This window comes from Choloepus didactylus, chromosome 12, assembly GCF_015220235.1.
Source record: "Choloepus didactylus isolate mChoDid1 chromosome 12, mChoDid1.pri, whole genome shotgun sequence".
NCBI lineage: Eukaryota > Metazoa > Chordata > Mammalia > Pilosa > Megalonychidae > Choloepus > Choloepus didactylus.
In genome coordinates this window covers 90,298,411-90,306,016 of record NC_051318.1, presented here as the reverse complement: position 1 = coordinate 90,306,016, position 7,606 = coordinate 90,298,411, and positions in this window count along the sequence as shown.

Sequence of the window (7,606 nt, the reverse complement as noted above, 5' to 3'; positions counted from 1 at the left end):
GAGGACAAACACCCCAAGAGCAACCGAGAGTGACATTTTGAAGAGGTGCTGTGGCCTAGAGAGGAACGTCCTGGGAGAAAGCCATTTTGAAACCAGAACTTTGGAGCAGACGCCAGCCACGTGCCTTCCCAGCTAACAGAGGTTTTCTGGACACCCTTGACCATCCTCCAGTGAAGGAACCCGATTGCTGATGTGTTACCTTGGACACTTTATGGCCTTCAGATTGTAACTTTGTAACCAAATAAACCCCTTTTATAAAAGCCAATCCATTTCTGGTGTTTTGCATTCTGGCAGCATTAGCAAACTGAAACAGGTGGGGATGGAGGGGGTGGAACAATTTGGGTGTTCTTTTTTGCTTTTATTTTTATTTTGGAGTGAGGAAAAGGTACAAAAATTGATTCTGGTGTTGAACGCACAACTGTATGATGGTGCTGTGAATAATTGTACACTGTGGATGGCTGTAGGGTGTGTGAATGTATCTCAATAAAACTGTATTAAAAAAAAGTAAAAGAACAGTGAGGGGGAGGGGGAATGGGATGTTCTGGATGTTCTTTTAATTTTAATTCTAATTTTAATTCTATTTTTTGGAGTAATGAAAATGTTCAAAGATTGATTGTGGTGATGAATGCACAACTATATGATGATACTGTGAACAAGTGATTGTACACTTTGGAGGGTTATATGTTTTGTGACTATATCTCAATAAAATTGCATTAAAAAATATTAATTCCTGTTGACCCAGGTGATAGTCCTCTTCTGATATCCTTTTCCTTCTCCCATCTCACCATCCTGAAAACAGCGAAGTGGTGTTGCCATTGTGGTCAAGAATTCTGTTGTGTGATTAGGTCATTTGGTACAGTGCTCTAGTGGAGTCAGATTTGCATTGGGTGTTCAGAAATTTCAGTTAGCAAAGTGCCAGATAACACACTTTCCTGTATATGGATAATTTATCGGACAGGTCAGTCAAGATCTCTTACAATTTAATAATCTGTAATGCTCCATTCTGCAAAGAATTTTCATAACTGTTAGGACTTAAAAATGAGGCAGTAAGATTTTTTTATTAGCTTCATAAATACGCATATCCCCTCTAGTAGTCTGGCCAAAATACAGGTTTGGTTATTGATATTCATTTATAGCTGGTAATTTTCCACTTTTCTCTAACCACTATAATTTTTACACTATCACTGAAGTGCCTGCCCAGCACTGTGTATTAAAGACAGTCTCTCACAAACACTAGAAAAAGGACTGCCATCATTTTGGGTGCAATATTAATGGGGAAAAACATGAGTTTATTCTTTCTTTTGTAGGAACATTGCAAGTTTGTTTTTTCTTGGATCCATTGTCACCTAAAATTCAACTGGTAACTTATTCTATTCTTACTTCTCTTTATTTCCATTTCTATAATTCCTTTATCTCCACTGATGTTTTATGATAGTTTACTAAGACAAATTTAACCAATCATGATTTATTTCCTAGAGTATTTGAACAATGTATGTATGACATAGAACCCAATCTTATAATTAAATATGTAATCTGGGCACAAAAAAAGGGATAAAGTTTAGTTAGTCAAGTGGAAAGTATGACAGATAGCTCAAGACATAGAAAATAGGAGATAAAGATAAGAAAATTAAAGAATTTAGAGGTCCAACATCATTTTAATAGGATGTTTAGAGAGAAAGAAAAAAAACAAAACAGAGGGGTAGAAATTATTAAAGTAATAATTTGAAAATGTATCAGAAATAAAATAAATGAGTTTTCAAAGTGAAGGACCCACAAAATGTCAAGCAAAATGTGCGAGCAAAGATCCACATCAATTCACGTGGTTGGAAAATTTTAGAAGCTGGAGAACAAAGAGGAAACTTTTGATGGTTAAGTGCATGTGTCAACTTGGGTAGATTTTGATGTCTAGTTGTTTGGTTAAGCAAGCACTGGCCTGATTTTTACGGAGGGTATTTCTATTTTGAGAAAATGTAAGAGAGCTATGTTATCTTCCATATTAGGAAGTTGATAGATAATATCTAAAGCCAAAAATTGAAAATAAAATTGTAGACTTTCAGTTGACCAAGATGAATAGCTTCAGAGTGTCAGGCTCCCTCAAAATTTTGAACAACCAGGAAAAACTGGAAAGCCATGTTCCTCAAAACTCCAGAAAACAGTTAAAGGGTAGTAACTTGCAAATACATGGAAACCACATTCCGATAAGGGTTTAATATCTAGAATATATAAAGAAACCCCACAACTCAACAACAAAAAGACAAAGAACTCATTTTTTTTTAAATGGGCAAAAATCTTGAATAGATATTTCTCTATAGAAGACATACAAATGGCTAATAAACACAAGAAAAGATGCCCAACATCATTAGCCATTAGGGAAATGCAAATCAAAACCATGAGATTCCATTTCACAGACATTAAAATGCTACTATTAATAAAAACAGAAAATATTAAATGTTGAAGAGTATGTAGAGAAATAAGGACAGTAGTTCATTGCTGGTGAGAATCTGAATAAGGTGCAGCCATTGTAGAAAACATTTTGGCAGTTCCTCAGTTATGTGTAGATTTACCATAAGACTTGGCAATTCCACTTCTTGATGTATACTGAAAAGAATTAAAAGCAGGGACTCGGATATTTGGACACTGATGTTCACAGTAGCATTATTCACAATTGCCAAAGGATGGATTCAACCAAAGTGTCCATCAACAGAAGAATGGATTAACAAAATGTGGCATATACATACATGTAATATTTTTCAGCCATAAAAATGAATGAAGTTCTGATAAATGCAACAACATAGATGAACCTTGAGGGCATAATATTGAGTGAAATAAACCAGATGCAAAATGACAAATATTGTATGAGCTCACTGATGGGAAATAATTAGAGGAGGCAAACTCATAGAGTCAGAAAGTAGAATATAGTTTAGCAGGGGCCATGGTGGGGATATGGAATGGGGTATTAATAATGCTTACTTGGTGCAGAGTTTCTATTGGGGGTAATGAAAAAGTTTTGGTAATAGATGGTGGTGGTGGTAGCACAACATTGTGAATGTAATTAACTTCATCTAACTGTATTATCAAATGTGGTTAAAAGGGGAAATTTTAGGTTGTATATATGTTACTAAAATAAAAAATTTGTTAAAAACTATAGGAATTTGTAATACAAAGAGTGGACTCTAATGTAAGCTCTGGACTTCAGTTAGTGAGCATAATTATAATAATATTATCTCATCAATTGCAACAAAAGTAGCACACTAATGCAAAATGTTAATAATAGGGAAAAGTGTGTGTGTGAAGGAGATATATGAGAATGCTGTATTTTCTGCATGGCTTTTCTGTAACCTATAACTTCTCTAATAAAAAATTTAAATTTTAAATATATTATTGAAAAATAGGAAGCTAAATAACAGAGGAAACAGCTAAAAGACTTAAAAGCCATTTCAAGAGGCTGCTTTCTGAAATGGGAATCACAGTTGGAAAGGGAAGGAGAAAGAGACTATTAGTTTTCATTTAAAGCTTTATAGAACTGTTTGACCATTTAAACAATTTACATGGATAACTTTGATGCTATATACCAAAGTTAAATTTAAGTTTAAAAAAATTACAAAATATATTAGCTACAACTCATTGGTATATATATATATATATGAGCTCTAGTCTATTCATAATCCCCATTATCAAATACTTCAATCCAATAACTTCCTGATTCATGTGTGGTTCTGCTTTAAGTCAGGGGATGAACATCTTAATATCTTACGGACTCTACTAGTTTCTGGGATGTCTGGCACAACATAAGCTCCTGATAAACTTATTAAACTAATGAATTAAAGGTTGTTTTAGAAATAATTGTCATTCAGATATGTGATTTCTAACTATTTAAATGCACAGAAATGCAGAATTATGTTTGGCAGGAATATAAATACTAAGGCAAGGATCCTGCTTGTCTTGTTTTCTGCTGTGTCCCATTAGTCTAGCACACCACCCAACATGCAAATAGCTCTAAGTAGATCTCTGTAAAATGAACGTGTCATATGATAGCTCAATAATTCAGAATCAACATCGTTCTCATGATCTCACAACTGCAGTTTCAGCACCAGAGGGAAAGCAGGTTACCAAGGACGAGGATTTCGACCCAGAAGCTGGGGCTACACAGACACGCCTCTCTTCCTAAGGCATGACATGAAGGGTTCCTGGGATCCCTTATTCCCAGAATGTGCAATTTAGGCTTACTGACCAAAATGGTTACATCTCCCAGAGGAGCTCAGCAGGCAGCTCTGACCTGCTCCGTAGGACTGCCAAAGCATTATTTCCTTTCAATTGCTTTCTGAAGCCATGACAAGTCCTAGTTTATTCCTCTTCAGCTGCCTGAGAACTTGCTGCGAGTAGCCTCCTGGAGCGGGAATTCTGCACTGCTTTATCCTGCTAAATTGTGGCCATCAGGACGGCCTGGCCGCATACAGTCTGTTTCAGGTCCAGCCATGCCTCGGGCTACGGCAGCTCTGTCCCCCACCCCCACATACCTTGTTGCTGCACTTGGGTTGATTTCCCCCCCCGGCTTATGATTTTAATTATGATCATTATTATCATTGTGCCTCTTGAAAAGGACAGGATCTCACAATAATTAAAATAGCTTCTTGCATTGCCTGTATTATAGAGCTTGTCTTGTCATTTTCCAGGCACATTTGAGCTCAGTGGTGGTTCCCAGAATGCCAATGGCCTTGCCTCAGCAAAATTGTAAAGAAAGAATAGCTTAATTAGAAGTGACTCTAAAATTTATATGAAAATGCAAAGCATCCAGAGTAGCCAAGACACAATACGCGCAATTTTTATAAAACTTCATAATTAAGACAGTGTGGCACTGGCATAAAGATAGACACATAGGTTGATGGAACAAGACAGAATGAAGAAAAAGACCTATACATACACAGACTTCTGATTTACACAAAGGCACCACTATAATTCACTGTAATTTAGGAAGAAAAGATAGGAATTTTCAATAGCTATTACTGACCTAATTGGATATCCATTTGGGGGGAATTGAAACTTGGCCCTTACCTTATAACATATACAAAAGTTACTGAGACATGGATCATAGATTTTAAAGTACAAAAGGAAAAAAATAAAGCTTCTAGAAGGAAACAGAATAATATATGAATTTGGGACAGGAAAACTTCTCAAGCAGGACACACAAAAAAGCACTAATCATGAAACAAAAGATTGATAAATTTCATGAAAATTAAGATCTTCTATTGATCAAAAGATACTGGTAGGGCAGAGAAAAGACAAGACACAGACTAAGAGAAAATATTTTGGAATATATATATATATATATATATATATATATATCTGACAAAGGACTTGTATTTAGAATATATTAAGAACTCCTACAAATCAATAATAAAAGACAGAAAACTAAAATTAAATAATGAGCAAAAAAAACTTGAATAGGAACTTCACAAGTAGAACTCCAAATGATCAAATAAGCATACAGAAAAAAAAATGGACTTCATTTGTCATTAGGGAAATACAAATTAAAACCAGATACATCATTTGGTATCTGGTTAGATATATCATTAGCCCCCCACCAAAATGGCTAAAATTTAAAAAACAGATAATAGCAGATGTTGACAATATGAAACAACTGAAACCCTCATATGTTGCTAAGGGATGTTTAAATTGTAGAACCAATTGTAATCACTCAATTCAACAAACTTTTTCTAAAAGTGTAAATTACTGTTAGTTTAATATGTTCTTTCTGGGTTGCTTGCATTTTAAACAGCAATTCCTAGAGACACTCTTTTCACACAAAGAAATAAATTTCTAGTTAATCTTTAATTAACGGTGACCCTACCCAAGGCTGTAGGTGGAGACTTTATTTGTCTCTCTCAGATCACATTATGGAGGAGTAAAGTGTGATACCTAGACCACATCAGCTTCAGTAAGACCAAAATTATAGACATATGAAGAACCAGGTAGCTCCAGAATAATCTTTTAAACATCCTTACAATAAAGAAATTAGGCATTCTACAGAATAGGGAGCTAGAAATAGCCTTTCTTCCAATGCTACTCCAGTCCTGCTCAATTATATCTCTCATAACAGTTAACATTTTAACATTATATCCACATTTTTTCTCTTTAAGGAGCCTCTGAACTCCATAAAACAAATCTGAATCAAGTAAACCTGGGTGGCGGAGAAAAGAACAGAAATGCTTTGAACCAAGTTCCACAGGGAAGACCTTTATCTTTTGCCTGAATTCATCAGCTTTGACATGGGATAGTCCCAGCTTGACTCCAAGGTCTGTACTACTAGCTCATCTTTGTGGCAATTAGTTATGCTCTCACAGCCTCAGTTTCTCACCTGTAAAACAGTGATTGCAACTGCATGATGGCAGGGTAGGAAGATTGAATGAGCTGACATGTGCAAAGCAGGTAGGACAGAGCCTGGCACATGGGAGATGTTCAGCAAAACCTCACTTCTCTCCTTTGATTAAGACTACTTGAATACCACACTCTACATTTTCCCTCCTCACTTCACTGGATTACTTACATCTCAGGGAACTAGGAGATTTCCTTCGATAAGAGACCACCCCATGGTGAGGAGTGGAGGGGACAAAAAGACTTCCAAGAATTAGAAACACTCAGTGGACTCATTAGAACTAAGATGGAAATAGACCTTGACATTTCTTTTGATGTCTTGATCATTAATGTTCTTAAATGCATTATCCTCCCTGGAGTATTTGCATTTTACATAAAGATTCCAGAAGATAATACAAAGGTATTAGTCTCCAATTGAATTTTAATCAATCATGTGATTCTCTTCCCTTAACCTGCCCCAGAAAATACCTGCCTTTGTGCAACACAGACAAACTCCGCTGGGGATTGTCCACAGAATTCACGTTCTCTAGCTTCTTGACTCAGAATCTGCTCCTTCAAACAAGGATGGAATGTGGTAACATCATTCCTACAAGGACAACAAAGATTAGATGAAAGGAACACAGTGCCGAGACTGCTTGGAGCCTTGTGAAAATGAGACTGCTATGTTTTTTTATGGATGAGAATATAAAAATCATTCTCTGTGAAAATGCATCTACCTTTAGGTGCATTAGCCCTACCTACCACAGGGTGAATCCGGTCAGAGTTAAGTGCCTTTCCAAGGAGTGAAAGCGCTGAGATTTGCTGATCACATCTAGGATATGGCAGATTTTTAAATGCTGGCCTTGTGCTTTTATATCATAATAAATAATATCTCCCTTCTGTCTCCCTGGATGACTACTGGAGGGTAAACAGCTGTTTAAATGAACCAATGTTATAACCGTCTGCCATTCATGGATCCTAATATTCTTTCCCCAAGATAAACTAAACTCCCAATTCTCAGGGTTATATTTGCACCACAGAGCCAGTATTTTCTCTTCGTCATAAGAAAGCAGGACTGTTTCTTATTCATTAATGTATGCTGTTTCATGGAAACCTCGTGTAGAATAGTGTTGACTACCTGCTGATACAAATGCTGTCGCCTTATAGTAAAACAGCAAGTTAAAGATGCACACTCTCCCTTTACAAAATGATTACTAACATGATGGTTTAATAATTTGCATTTTAAAATTTGCTG